This window comes from Cervus elaphus, chromosome 30 (assembly GCF_910594005.1).
Source record: "Cervus elaphus chromosome 30, mCerEla1.1, whole genome shotgun sequence".
Taxonomy (NCBI): Eukaryota; Metazoa; Chordata; class Mammalia; order Artiodactyla; family Cervidae; genus Cervus; species Cervus elaphus.
In genome coordinates, this window is record NC_057844.1 from 2,288,094 (window position 1) to 2,300,969 (window position 12,876).

Consider the following 12,876-nt stretch of genomic DNA (forward strand, 5'->3'; position numbering starts at 1 on the left):
GAGAAATATCAATAACCCCAGATATGCAGATGACACCACCTTTATGGCAGAAAGTGAAAAGGAACTAAAAAACCTCTTGATGAAAGTGGAAGAGGAGAGTGAAAAAGGTGGCTTAAAGCTTAACATTCAGGAAACTAAAATCATGACATCTGGTCCCATCAGTTCATGGCAAATAGATGGGGAAACAGTGTCAGACTTTATTTTTGGGGGCTCCAAAATCACTGCAGATGGTGATTGCAGCCATGAAATTAAAACACTTACTCTTGGAAGGAAAGTTATGACCAACCTAGAGAGCATATTAAAAAGCAGAGACATCACTTTGTCAACAAAGGTCTGTCTAGTCAAGGCTCTGGTTTTTCCAGTGGTCATGTATGGATGGGAGATTTGGACTGTAAAGAAAGCTGAGTGCCTAAAAATTGATGCTTTTGAACTGTGGTTTTGGAGAAGACTCTTGAGAATCCCTTGGAGTGCCAAGAGATCCAACCAGTCCTTCCTAAAGGAGATCAGTCTTGGGTGTTCACCGGTAGGACTAATGCTGAAGCTGAAACTCGAATACTTTGGCCACCTGATGTGAAGAGCTGACTCATTTGAAAAGACCCTGATGCTGGGAAAGGTTGAGGGCAGGAGGAGAAGGGGGCGACAGAGGATGAGATGGTTGGATGGCATCACTGACTTGATGGACAAGGGTTTGGGTGGACTCCGGGAGTTGGTGATGGACAGGGATGCCTGGCATGCTGTGGTTTATGGAGCCACAAAGAGTCAGACACAACTGAGCTACTCAACTTAACTGAAATGCTATTCAAAACTGGCAAGTTTTAGTGTTATTTGGTATATGGGTCAGCGATGCTCACCCATATTGTGTATATGTTGCCTCCAATATTCAAAAATCAGACTAAACATGTGTCTCTTTTTCTAGCAGTACAAGGTATCAGATGCAAAAATTTGTTCATTGAAGAAATATATCTCCATGTCTTGAACAACTGGACCTCAAGAGATTTCGATAGTCGACAGACACCTAAATTTTCATTAAATTTATTTCCCATTTACTGGCATACATGCATTTTATAAGGGATACTAGAATATTTGCTACTTTCTGCTACTAAGTCAAAAGAACATATTACAATCAGTATAATAGAAGAACACAGTGTTCTGTAAATAAAGAGGCAATCAAGGATGGAGAGTTGAATTAGCCCCAAGGGAAGGCAGAGAATCTATATTACTAGCCCTAGGAGTTGGACAAAAATGGCTGTTGAAGATCTTTAGCAAGTATAAAAAAAAAAAAGAAAGAAGGAAAACACACTGGCCAGATTACTGGCGCTTATCAAATCCCTACACATGTGTTGATTTGTTCCAGCAATGAAATCACTTAGGAACAGCAACTTTAACTGTTAATAAAAGAAAGATCCATTAAGCCTCTAATAATATGTCACTGCTATCTAAAATTCATCTATAAATTATATGGGTATGTGTTAAGTAATCATTATCACTGAATCTTTCAGGCTTTTAATGGTGGCAGAAGTCTCTGTAGTCCCTCCAGTAATGTGATATATATTTTGTTTTAATATTTTTGTAGTTCAGAGGAAGTTCTGATGGTTCCATTTGGCTTACTCTGCTGCTGCTGCTAAGTCGCTTCAGTTGCGTCTGACTGTGTTTAATCACATAGACAGCAGCCCACCAGGGTCCAGGCAAAAGTACTGGAGTGGGTTGCCATTGCTTTTTCCTTTGGCTTACCCTAGCATCATATTTATCAGTTAATTTGTTAGGGAATGAAAGTGAAATTGTTAGTCTCTCAGTTGTGTTGACTGTGACCCCATGGACTGTAGCCCACCAGGCTTCTCTGTCCATGGCACTTTCCAGGATAGAACAGTGGAGTGGGTAGCCATTCCTTTCTCCAGGGAGTCTTCCCAACCCAGGTATCAAACACAGATATCCTGCATTGCAGGCCGTTTCTTTACCATCTGAGCCACTAAGTTAGGGAATATATGTGGACTTTCTGCAAATTAATAAATGTGCATGCATGCCAAGTCACTTCAGTCATGTCTGACTCTGCAACCCTATGGACTATAACTCACCAGGCTCCTCTGTCCATGGGATTCTCCAGGCAAGACTACTTGAGCAGAGAAGAGTGCACTGCCATTCCCTCCTCCAGGGGAACTTCTCAACCTAGGGATCAACCAGCTTCTCTTGCCTCTCCTACCTTGGCAGACAGGTTCTTTAGCACTTTCATTTTCACATTGGCAGACAGGTTATTTACCACTAGTGCCACCTGGGAAGCCACCCAAATTACTAAATACCTCTATCCAATTAGGCATTCTGGACTGGGGATACAATCACAGAGATGATTCATGACCTATAGGGACCATTGTGAGAAGAGCTCAGGCCAAAACGCCATTTCTAACATAACTTCCATAATCCCTAGTATAATTGTGGACCACAAGAGAATTTGGGGTCAACTATAATTGTCAGTTCAAAGCATTGTATCCAGCAGTATCCACAATGTCTGATTGTTTCCCTTTCTGCAGTACACAGTCACCTTAGTAAATAATCATAGGTCTCTTTGTAGAAGGCTGGGGAGATATATAGCATATGGCATCTGACTATATAGTAGAATTCTTTCTCAAGCTCTACCATCATTCCCTTAACTCAAGGTGTTCTTGGGTTGTGAACTAACTCTATCCTGGAATTGTTTATGGGATTATTGTAGTGATTTCAGTTAGATCTTAGTTCATCAGAGCTAGAGATTTTCAGGTTATACACAAATCAAGTGAGATTTTAGCAGTCCACTCATATATTTTATTTCAGTTCTCGGGGTACTATAATCTACGAGGCAATGCCAAAGACCTCTGATGGTCAAAACATTCTGATCATTTGCTTCCTCCATGCTACCTAGTATGGTGAGCAAGCTTATTGCCTTTTGTTGAGTTTGAGCAAAATCCCCATAGCTTTTTTGTCAAGTCTAATTTTAGCCCCAAATTTATTCTCCTTTTCTCCTATGTTTTTGTGTGTATTCCTGACTGTTTGCACTATAAAAATAAATGTACTTGCACATATGCATGCAAACACAGACACACAAAGATAGGACTGGTGAATTTAACATTAAAATTATGTATTGTTATGCCTAGAAAAGTAGTGGTCACATGAGAGAGCCTTCTTAATATTATAGATGATATCTGTGAATCATAAATCAATTCTCCACAGAATAGTTGTGATGGAAACCCAGTTCAACATAGCTTAAGGAAGGAGGAAAATAGATCAACTCCTGTAACTGAGCTATAAGAATGATACAACCTAACTTTAAGTATATTGAAAACTATAAGTTACACCACAACCCAGAACTTTGTCTCTACTGCTTCTTAATATTTCTTTCTGTATGTTGGCTTAATTCTCTCTGAATAGTTTTGTCAATTTTGAACATTACTATGGCCCTCAAGATATATTAGCATGATATATTTTCACTTTTATTACCAGAGAGTATAAGCAGGGCCAAACAAGCAAGATATTAAAATAAATAACCCATTCCAGGGAAATATTATTGGCACAAAGTTAATAATAGCCTTCCCAAAGTAAGCATACTATCCTGTAATGAAGAAAAACTAGATAGACAAAATAATAACCATTACTGATAAGAAAAATGTAATATTCATTTGTCTAAAAATTTTATCTACATCACCAAAATGAGGTTGAACAAATAAAGACAAGATTTGTACTCATGGAAATATACCTAGGAACTGTAAATTATGTTACCAATAGGTGAGTAATTACTTGCATGCATTATGTATATATACATTTATGTGCACATATATGTATGTAGGTAGATATATAATTGAGTTAAATTTAGCAAGGGAAAAATCTTATATAAAGAAAATGCAATATACTTTTAAAAGGATGCAGATCTTTGTTACCTCTTTTTTATTCAATTAACTACGGAAAAATCACCAAGCAAAATAAATGATCCAAATTAGAAATTTTATGTTTTAAATGGCATCTGTGTTTTGTTACAACAGATGATTAAATTACCTTGGAAACTAAGTTGGGAAATTTCCTCACAATATTGAAAGAGAATAGATAAAATTTGTAAATTGACTTTAAACAAATGTGTGTGTCCATATTATAATTATACATAGATAGATGTTAGAAAATTGACATCAAAGGGAAACAATATTTAAAAGGAAAAAGGAAATCAAATGACACTTGCATGTGCAATAGTTTAGTATATGATTGTTAAAGAAATAAGCATATTTTAACCTATTACTTTGCCAACAAAGGTCTGTCTAGTCAAGGCTATGGTTTTTCCAGTAGTCATGTTTGGATGTGAGAGTTGGACTGTAAAGAAAGCTGGGTGCCAAAGAATTGATGCTTTTGAACTGTGGTGTTGGAGAAGACTCTTGAGAATCCCTTGGACTGGAAGGGGATCCAACCAGTCCATCCTAAAGGAGATCAGTCCTGGGTGTTCTTTGGAAGGACTGATGCTGAAGCTGAAACTCCAGTACTTTGGCCACCTGATGTGAAGAGCTGACTCATTGGAAAAGACCCTGATGCTGGGAAAGATTGAGGACAAGTGGAGAAGGGAACCACAGAGGGTGAGATGGTTGGATGGCATCACTGACTCAATGGACAAGAGTTTGGGTGGACTCTGGGAGTTGGTGATAGACAGGGAGGCCTGGCATGCTGTGGTCCATGCGGTTGCAAAGAGTCAGACACGACTAAGTGACTAAAGTGAAGTGAACAGGTCTGTATTACACTCTGTACTATATCTGCAAGTAACAAGCTATGCTGTGTGTTAGAACTTAAGTCTAATAATCAGTTCAAGCTACCATAATTCAACTGAACTGAAAAGAGATCTGTGAATTTTGCCATGGTTTCCCACCTGTTGATTAAGGAGCTGTTTCCTGAGTGATCTGATGCAAAAATAATGACTATGACATGGATTGGTCGAGGACTCTGGCATCTTTATATTTCAGCTCCAGATAACTAGTACCCATAACACTGGGATGTTTTAGATTTTTATGTAACAAAATATACAGTAGAATAGGGACTATGTGATTACAGAAATTTTAAATTTATCCAAAGTAAAACTATTTGCCTTTTCTTAAATGAAAATAATCTAGACTTTACAACTAAATGATACTATTCATAATAGATACAGTCAAGGAGGATGGATGAACAATTTTATGATTTGGATATAATTACTACTTTTCCCTCTACTGAGATATGCTTTTGAGGCTCTTCTGTGTTTTGTCTTGACCTGTCACAGTCAGGAAATTGCCTTGTTCGATGCTGGGATTCTACAAAGGTACATTAAACAGGAGAATATGACAGCCTAGGGGTTAGGGCTGGGCACCTGCTAATTCCAATACCAGGCTGACAGTACTAGGTCAGCTTCCACCTGTCATTTTCCTATGGAAATAAAGATGTGTAAAACTTAACATAGTATCATAAAAGCAGAATAAAGAGTACAGATGGCAGTTGAGTAAGGGAGAGGGGTGGATAGTTTCTATCAGCTAGATTCACTTGAAGCATTTACCTTATCAAATAAAATGCACATCTATCCAAGAAACTCAAAGATATTTTTGAATTCTGGAAATATTTGTGAGATCTGCTCAGGTTGTGACAACCACTTCAATTATATTATTAAGTGAACAATTTTTCTGAAATAATTTATGTGGCAGAATATTGTCTTTATATGCTTTTTGAAGTATTAGTCATATCTCACACTCAATATTTTCAGTTTTCCAGGGCAGTAACTGTACCATACACACCTTTTTATCCATAATATAACACCTACTCAATGATATTCTTAGTGATTGGCCATAGAAATAGATTAAATAATTAATAATTAGATGGAAAATAGAACTGGATTAAAAACAGAAGTGACTTATCAAACTGCTACAATTCATAATATTAGGTGTCATCAGCTTCAGGAAATCATTTTCTTCTGAAATGGATTTAAAATGCAATTTGTGGAATATGGTATTTTAATCTTCCTCCTCCTTGAAAGCTTACCTTCAATTACTCTCTGAGCTGCAACTTGAGATGATATCTGTTTCAATTATTTCCTACTGTTTCTGAAATTAATAAGGATAACAAGGATACCCAGACATTTAGCCTTTATAAGCACTTATACTTTGACCTTCTCTGATTTCTAGAATTGCTATCCTATTGAAGAGTAGTTAGATTACTCCAGACTTAGATATAGCCACCTCATAGAAGCTTGTTAAGTATTAGAATGGTTTACAATGCTCTCAAACTTTACCATATATTAAAAACAGCTGGAATCTTGTGACCACATAGTTTCCTGGGTCCCATCTTCAGAGTTCCAACAGACACACAGTTATTGTCTTTGTCCAAAAGACAAACAGATTTTTATACAGAGCCTTCAGAAAGAAACTCAGCTCTATTGACAACTTGAGTTTAGCCTACTGAGATTCATGTTCAATTTATATAGAATATAAAATAACAAATTCATCTTTTTAATCAAGAAATAATACAAAATATAAAGTAATATAAAATGTATATAGGTATTGAAAAATTTCTATGACCTTAGAGTTGTACTTCCCTATCTGTTCTTTACTGACCTTCACCTGCCACAAATTTAAAATATAGGTGACCATCACAGCGTGAAGATCCCTGAACCTAATACCAGAAAACTAGCATTTGAAATATTTATCTACCACTTACTACCTGTATTAATTTACACAAGTACATTTCTTCATTTAATTGACAAACATTTGAGACTCTTCTATGGAAAAGGCATATCTTATGTGTTGGGACAGAAAATTAGGTATGGCTGCTGTCTTTAAGTAACTTTGATGTTGGAGGATTGGCGTGAAATCAAGATATAGAACAGTGTGAAATGATTTAGACATTGATATTCAGAATTGTGACATGAAAACCTAGAAGAGGGGTGTTTCAACTCAAGTTTTATGATTCTAATATTTTTTTATATAAAACTATAGTTCTCACAAGGAAGGGGATCTAATATTTAATAAAGTTGGTCAGAGCTGCCAGATGATTAAGTGGTCAGTTAAGACAAATAATGGTCAAGTTTTTATTCACTAAGTATAATAATATAAGCAAGTGTCCAGAAATAGAATGCTGCCAACTTCTTTCTTCCCTGAATATTGGCATCAGTGTGGATCAAGTGATGTGCAAGGCAGACAAGGGGAATTGCCCTGGTGTTGATGAACTCTGAATAAAAAAGGCTCTAGATGTTTTATGGACCAGAAAACTTGGGGAAAGGGAAGGGTTAAGAGTGGGAAAATAATGAATATGCATAGTCAGAGCCCTCAGATAAAAAAGTCTAGGTGCAAAGTCTGGAAAACTGCTTCAGCAGTATCCTCTCTTCTGTTCCCAGAAAAGAGACCTCCAAATGGAGGGTCCTAGATTAATATAAATATGTATTATAGCATGACTGGGCCCAGGTGGAAATTCTTGAATACAACTCTCTCGAAGGACTGCAGTTCATTGGCTGTGCATCCTCTGGTGTGAGGACAGCAGCTCCCCGGTGAGGTCTGTGAGTCATAGCATTTGTAACTGTCAGTGATTAGGCTTTAAAAATCAAACACATAATTCTAGCCTGATAGGTCCTATATGTATAGACCAGTGCTGACTAAAAGAAATATAATGAGCCATATAATTTTAAATTTTATACTAGCCATATTAAAAACATAAGGACAGATAAAATCAACTCAATAACACAGTTTATTTGAACCAATGTAGCCAAACATGTCCAAGTATATTCAATATTGAAAATATTTTTAATTATTAAAAATTATTAATGAGATGTATTGCATTCTTTTTTTTTTTCCTGTGTTTTCAAAATCTGGTGTATGCACACACTTATATAGCATATCCATTGGGTCTAGCCATACTTGAGTATTTAATAATCATTGGCTATCATACTAGACACTGTAGATGCTGTTTTCTAAGCATTTGGGAAAAGGCACAAAAGTGTTGTCCAAAATTATCCAATCCCAATTTTCAGCTTTGGGTCCCCAGTTACTACTAGTCATGTGGCCATAGGGAAAATTCATACTTCCTTGAACCAATATATTTAAATTATCTAGTAAACTCTAATACATATTTGGGACTCAAAATGCATTAGTTCCCTTTACCTCAAAGTTTCTTGCTTTACATGAATTATCTTAATTGAAGAGGATCATTGTAGGGTTTTAATATATAAAACATATTAACTATTTTGGTGTGTGTGCAGAAAAGAGTTAACATAGCAGATCTTCCACTGCTATCTTCAGAAAGGCCAGCTTGCAAGGTTGGACTGTGGCTGCTGTCTTGACCTATTTTCTAACTGATGAAAGATAAATCATAGTGTGTAGACTGTAAAAATCTGATTTATGGTAACCGCTTGTTTTCCTTTTCAGAATGTGGAATTCTAAAGATGTGGAGGGGGCACATGTGATTAGGCAACTAAAACCACAGGAGCCGAGCCCCTAAGGGGCTTCCCTGGGAAGAAAGCTGCAAAGATTTTAATGTACTTTTTCATTGCTTTGGAAAGGAAATACTTAATTTGCCCCATCATAAGAAGAAGAGAGCATAATGAATCCTGTTTATAGATTTCTACAGATACTGTCTACTTTGTCTTTTTTTTCTTTGTTAATCCTATCATATGTCTTTTCATTGTAATAAACCTTAGTCTGAGTCCATCTAGTGAATCACTAAACATGAGGGTGATCTTGGAGAACTCTGAAACATTCTAAACATGGAATAAATTATTATTTGAGTTTAATCTCTATAATAAAACTATTTCCACTTGAGTAATGTATTAGCACTTTCAGGAAAGGCAAAATTAAATAAATAAAATACAATTTTCAAGACTATACTTTCAGGGATCATTTCTATAGTTTGTTACTAGAGAAGTTTCTCTGATTGTGTAGAGCACCCGAAACCATGAGGAGGAGATGCAGTGTTCTCTCCTGAGCGTGAAGCCAGTCTTTGGTGTTGCTTCTGCAGCTGCCGTTGGCCACTGATGATCGTTCTTCTCTTCCTTTGGGAGAGTAAGAGGGAGAGGACACCATCTGAGTGGTTTCCCAAAAAAAAAAAAAAAAAAAATACAATTTTCAGGTAGACAAATTGAGAAAACTGAGCTTAAGTAGTGGAGAAGGAAGTGGCAACCCACTTCAGTACTCTTGCCTGGAGAATATCATGAACAGAGGAGCCTGGCAGTCTGTGGTCCATGGGGTCGCAGAGAGTCGGACACGACTGAACGACTGAGCATGAGCATGAGCTTAAGTGGTGCTTCTGGCTGAATTTCTGGGAGTCTTGAGAGCTCCCACCATGGACCTCCCACCAGAGACTATGATTTCCAATGTGTTCCAAACTATTCAGGTTTGCAGCTAAGAAGGAAACGAAATGATTTCTTCAGGACCCTGATACTTGTTTCATGAAAGTAGAAAGTAAAGTCGCTCAGCCGTGTCCGACTCTTTGCGACCCATGGACTGTAGCCTACCAGGCTTCTCCTTCCATAGCATTTTCCAGGCAAGAACACTTGAGTGGGTTGCCATTTCCTTCTCCAGGAGATCTTCCCGACCCAGGGATTGAACCCGGGTCTCCTGCATTGTAGGCAGACACTTTACCGTCTGAGCCACCAGGGAAGTCCACTTGTTTCATGATGATGTGTTAAAACAGATGAGGTTAACTATTTGCAATGAATTTTCATATAAAAATATCATAAATGTAGAAGCTGCCAATGGTCTGTCTTGGATATGGAGAAATACTCTCAACTAATTGCAGACCTTGTCAGGGTGGGTATTTGTTGTTGGAAACTCCATAAAATCAAGACAATGTATCTGAGTCTTCCTTTCAATGTGATAAGACCATATAACTAATTCTTAATGGAACATGGGCGGAAGTGATGTGTTTCTTCCAGGTGTCATTTTCTAAGAAGCAGATGTCCTTCTCCACTGCCTTCCACTTTGTCAGCTGGGTAAAGCAGAAAATTCCAAGATCACAGTGGATGGAAAAATTGAAAAACAGAAACAGGCAATGCTTTGATCTAGGTCACAGGCCAAACATCTGACCCAAAATATCCACATTGGGCTGTTATAGAAATAAGGCATACACATTGATTGTTTGAAGATTCTAAAACTGTAAGAATACTTAGCAGTTGTTACTCTAACACAAGAAAATTTCAGGATATAGGAAAATAACTGTATTTAAAAACTACCCCCAATTCGACTTCACCATTCAAACACACCTTGACAAGTTTTACTTCCAGAAGATCCTGTTACTTGTAGATACATTAGTGCCTTGGCAAGAGTAATGAGAGCACTCTTCATGGTGATTATGTTTTCTGAAGGGTTAAATCCTGGGCAGTCTAGTCCCAGATCAGAATTACTTTTAAAGAATCCCAGGCCAAAAATAAATATATAAAATTAAACCTAAATTGTTTCATAAACAATTAAAGGTGTTTTTACAATATAAATACCTCTGACTCTTAGTACCCACCTATGGCTAACAACTAGCATCATAGCAACCCTAAAACTTCACACTCACTTAAATGCTCCATGAATTCCCTCTCGTATTCTCTTGGTGATCTCTTCATCACCTCTATTCTTTCATCCCCTCCAACTTTACCAAAATGCTGCTACAGTCAGCAGAAGTGTGAGCCCCACAAGCATTACAACTTCAAGTGGATACTTGTTAAGTAGAAAATGTAATGCTATAGCAGATTTTTATACACTCAGTGAATTATATATCAGTTGACAATTTGACACATAGTCATCTCTCAGTATCTAAAGGTATTGGTTCCAGGACCAAGCAGAGACAAAAATCTGTGGACATTCAAGTCCCATATATAAAATGAGTTATAATAACTGCATATTTAATTTCTATATTTTCTTAACAGAACTTTAGTCAGTTATATGACTTTTCTGAAGAGTTTGAAAACAAAAATCTCCAACTGTAGATGCCACAATACATAATGTTTATTTTAATATATTAAAAGATTCAATATAGTCTTAATCCTTTCCAGGAAGAAGTAAATGTTTGCCTTTGACTGTGTGGATCACAACAAATTATAGAAAATTCTTAAAAAGATGGGAATACTAGAGCACTATACCTGTCTACTTAGAAACCAGTATGCAGGTCAAGAGCAACAGTTAGAACTGGACATGGGGCAACTGACTGGTTTAAAATTAGAAAAGGAGTATGGCAAGGCTGCATATCATCATTTAATTTATATGCAGAGTGCATCATGCGAAATGCTGAATGGGATGAATCACAACCTGGAATCAAGACTGCCACTTGTTCCTAGGAACAAAAGCTAGGACAAATCTAAACAGTGTATTAAAATGCAAAGACATCACTTTGCTGACAAAAGTCCATATAATCAAAGTTATGTTTTTTCCAGTAGGCATGTATGCATACGAGAGTGGGACCAAAAAGAAATCTGAGAGCTGAAGAATTGAGGTGTTTGAACTGTGGTGATGGAGAAGACTCTTGAGATTCTCTTGGACTGCAGGGAGGTCAAACCAGTCAATTATAAAGGAAATAAATCCAGACTATTCATTGGAAGAACTGATATTGAAACTGAAGCTCTGACTTTGACTACTATATGTGAAGAGTTGATTCATTGGAAAAGACACTGATGCAAAAGATGAAGTCAAAAGGAGAAGAGGATGGCAGAGGATGAGATGGTTAGAATACATCATTGATTCAATGGACATGAATTTGAGGAAACTCTGGGAGATAGTGAAGGATGGAGAAGCCTGACTTTCTGCAGTCCATGGGGTTGCAAAGAGTCGAATATGACATGGTGACTGAACACAACACATCTGCTAATTCAGTTCAGTTCAGTCGCTCAGCTGTGTCCAGCTGTGTCCCCATGGACGGCAGCACTCCAGGCTTCCCTGTCCATCACCACTCCCAGAGCTTGTTCAAACTCATGTCCATCCAGTCGGTGGTGCCATCCAACCATCTTATCCTCTGTCACCCCCCTGTATCCTCCTACCTTCAATCTTTGACAGCATCAGATTCTTTTCAAATGGGTCAGTTCTTCACATCAGGTGGCCAAAGTATTGGAATTTCAACTTCAGCATCAGTCCTTTCAATGAATATTCAGGACCGATTTCCTTTAGGATCTACTGGTTTTATCTCCTTGCAGTTCAAGGCACTTTCAAAAGTCTTCTCCAACACCACAGTTTAAAAACATCAATTTTCTTCAGTGCTCAACTTTCTTTTTGGTCCAACTCTCACATCCATAGATGACTACTGGAAAAACCATAGGTTTGACTAGATGGACCTTTGTTGGAAAGTACTGTCTCTGCTTTTTAATATGCTGCCTTGGTTGGTCATAGCTTTTTTTCCAAAGAGCAAGTGTCTTTTAATTTCATTGCTAAGTCACCATTTGCAGTGATTTTGGAGCCCAAGAAAATAAGTCTGTCACTGTTTCCATTGTTTCCCTATCTATTTGCCATGAGGTGATGGGACAAGATGCCATGGTCTTCATTTTTGAATGTTGAGTTTTAATCAGCTTTTTCACTCTCCTCTTTCATTTCATCAAGAGGCTCTTTAGTTCTTCTTCACTTTCTGCCATAAAGGTGGTGTCATCTGCATATCTGAGGTTATTGATATTTCTCCTGGCAATCTTGATTCCAGCTTGTGCTTCATCCAGCCCAGAATTTCACATGATGTATTCTGCATATAAGTTAAATAAGCAGGATGACAATATACAGCCTTGACATACTCCTTTCCCAGTTTGGAACCAATCTATTCTTCCATGACCAGCTCTAACTTTTGCTTCTTGATCTGCATACAGATTTCTCAGGAGCAGGTCAGGTGGTCTGGTATTCCCATCTCTTGAACAATTTTCCACAGTTTGTTGTGATCTACACAAAGGCTTTAGTATAATCAATAAAACAG

At 37.4% G+C, this 12,876-nt stretch overlaps 1 non-coding gene and 1 pseudogene across 1 annotated transcript; one reads left to right on the forward strand and one right to left on the reverse strand.

Moving 5' to 3' along the window:
- The window catches only part of LOC122687090, a 64,374-nt pseudogene that overhangs the window by 32,490 nt on the left and 19,008 nt on the right, over positions 1–12,876 (reverse strand).
- LOC122687167 lies at positions 8,828–9,041 on the forward strand. Its single transcript, XR_006339062.1, has one exon. It is a non-coding gene; the product is annotated as a small nucleolar RNA U3 (small nucleolar RNA).